The following is a 3114-nucleotide window of genomic DNA, read 5'->3' on the forward strand; positions in this document are numbered from 1 at the left end:
TGATGCCCAGCAAAAACAATGATCCAGAGGTTTATATTGCAACCTACAGTTCCTGAACTTAGAGAATCTGAATTGTCTGCTTTTGTAGAGCTATATGCTTCTATTTGTTTGGAGAATGAATGACTTGCCCAAAAGTTTTTGGCACATAATAAAGCCTCAATAGCACTGGTGATCCCTAGTAACTGTTGTTGTAACTCCGAAGAAAGTGCCAGAAACTCTGTAAAAATCTATTCCCACCCCCCCCACCGCCCGCCCCCCGCAAGACACTTTGCCTACATCTTTGTTAGTCTTTATTTTTCTTTTCAATGTCTCTTAGATTTATGTGTCGGGAAAACTTCGGTGGTCATTTCTGTGCTTTCCATTGCCATGATCCTTCCATATGAAGCATGAATTTACAGTTGTTTACTTGACTTTGGGATTTTTAAGCTTCTGAAGGGAGAGGCAACTGTTTTAGGGATATATTACTTTTCTTCTGTAGCACTTGGGAGAGGGCTGAGTGCATACTTGGAGTTCAAGAAAGATTGGCTATCTGCACAAACACAAATCAAAATGTATATACACATCACTAAAATGTGTTCTCCCTAATAGCACTTTAGATATTCTAATTTGAACAGGAACATATCTGTTTGTACTTTTAACGTTTAATTAACATTGTCTGTTTTCTCTTACTATTCGATTTTAAAGCAAAAATCAGCTGACTTTAAAAATTAATGGTGATAACTGATTTCATGTTGAACAACATAAAAATTAATAGATGCACCTGATAGACCATTTTTGGCCTTCTCACAGCTTTATGTAAATATTGTCTACTTGTTTATTCTTCAATATGAGCATGCAACAGCAATAAAATCTTTGGAGAAAAGCCTAGGGTTTATTTATTTTTTTTTTTAGTCTTATCTAAAATTTTATTTTATTTCAGTCTGAGTATTGCCACTTGTTCAAATAGCTCACATAAACCCATTCCATCCAAAAAGGAAATATAAAATGCTTCTAACAGCATAAGCACAGTTGGCATGGCCTATCCAAAGGTCTTCCAATAGTGTCCGCACGCAAAAAAAAAAATCTAAATGGAGTTAAGCCATAAACTGGATGTTCTTATTATCTGTGCCGTAAGAAATATTCAACATCAGTTTGTTTTTAAAAACCCATCAAATATCAGTCATGGCAAGGAAGACCACTGAGCTGACTTCTGATAACTAAGTTATGTTATCACTGAACGTAACGTATCCTACATGATTGCTGCCATACGGAAGACCTTGGGGTAGGGGCTTTTCATAAGTAACACAAGCACCACTTGCACAGGAATGGCCGGGCATTCCCAGAGCAGCCGTGTGCTCCTGACTTCCTCCACTGCTTCTTCCTCACCATGGTACTCAAGCCTCCAAAGCTGAGAGGGCAATGCTTAAACTCACTGAAGGCTTTTACAAAGAAGACTAATGAAGGAGATGTTGTGAGGTACAGCTAAATACTAAAAGTGATGATGATGATGAGATCTTGAGTACTTGAGCCTATTTATATTGCCTTGGATTCACTGATTTTGCATGTTAGTCTGCTTTCTATCTCACAGGACACTGTGGAGGATTAAGTGAGATAAAGTATGTGACAGTCTAGTTTGTGTCTGCATAACCAGTATATAATATTCCCATCCTCCTCCCCATCCCCAAAGAGGCTAGTCCTTGAACTTTCAGAGTACTCTGTAAAGAAAAAATTAGTATTTCTATCTGCATCCGTGTCAGCATGATTCTAAATTTCTCCCGAGAGTCACTTCTCTTTTGTAAAATAAACTTTATACTATTTGAAATATACGTGAAGCTTCATTTTTGTTCAGGGTTTTTAACTTCTCATTGTGAAAAGTTACTTCTGAGGAACTGAAACCCCAGAAGGTAACCATAACAAAAACATGTTCAGTGTTTTTTTATATTTTAAATGATGGTTCAAAGGCAGACTTGTAGACTTGTATCTCTTCAGGAGATGGAAGGCAAATGCAGCCTCTGAAGGGAACTGTTCTAATTATTGCCTAAAAAAGTAAAATTATACAACTATATTCAAGGACATAAAACAAGGCACTACATTAAAACTAGGATGACTGAACAACAGTTAGGGGGAAACAGCTGAAAGAGTAAAGGGAGAGAGATTTAAGAATAATCTGAGTTGGGACAAGGATCCATCAGTCCTGGATGCTTCTGTTATCTGAATATCTTGAATCACATGATTTCCTGTTTTACCTTCTACAATGTCTCCACTGATATTTCAAATCAGCATTTTCACAGAACTAAATAATAGTTATCATTGTGTTGGGATTCAAAATTTCAATCCAGTAACCATCAGGATCTTGAATAAATGCCAGGCCTTTCATTTTACCATCATCAGGTTTCTTCACAAATTTGACTCCCAGTTCTTCAAATCTTTTACAAGCACCATGAACATCGGGAACAGCAATTCCAATGTGACCAAATCCTCGAGGGTCTGAATTGCCACTGTGGTAACTCTGGGTCTCATCATCTTCTGTGCCCCAATTGTGTGTCAGTTCAAGTGTAGCTTTTCTGAAGAATACCCACGCTACTTTTTCATCTTTATCTTTTGGGATGTCATTTTTATCCTCATAAGCCAAGAAATAGAGTGAAAATTTCATAGTGGGGAAATCAAGTTTCTGGGGTAGTGTCATTCCAAGAATTCTCGTATAAAAATCCAGTGACTTCTTAGGATCCTTAATTTGCAACATGGTCTGCTGCAAGAGAAAATCCTTGGTGCTGGGGTCCGGGTCGGAGCAACAGCTGAGGGCAGCCTCGTCGGTGAGGCCGGACGCGACGCTGGCTGTGGTTCTGCCATGGCCGCACTGCTGTATCACGGACGACTGTCCCGGGAATTCAAGACGTACCCCAAAGCCTAGGGTTTAGTTGATAGTTCAGTTCAGTTCAGTTCAGTGTCTCAGTCGTGTCCGACTCTTTGCGACTCCATGAATCACAGCACGCCAGGCCTCCCTGTCCATCACCAACTCCCGGAGTTCACTCAAACTCACGTCCATTGAGTCGGTGATGCCATCCAGCCATCTCATCCTCTGTCGTCCCCTTCTCCTCCTGCCCCCAATCCCTCCCAGCATCAGAGTCTTTTCCA

At 39.8% G+C, this 3114-nt stretch overlaps 1 pseudogene; it reads right to left on the reverse strand.

Moving 5' to 3' along the window:
• Window positions 1–1901: 1901 nt before the first annotated feature.
• LOC102267025 (lactoylglutathione lyase pseudogene) lies at window positions 1902–2832 on the reverse strand (annotated as a pseudogene).
• Window positions 2833–3114: the final 282 nt, after the last annotated feature.

The sequence above is a fragment of the Bos mutus genome, chromosome 4 (assembly GCF_027580195.1).
Source record: "Bos mutus isolate GX-2022 chromosome 4, NWIPB_WYAK_1.1, whole genome shotgun sequence".
Lineage (NCBI taxonomy): Eukaryota > Metazoa > Chordata > Mammalia > Artiodactyla > Bovidae > Bos > Bos mutus.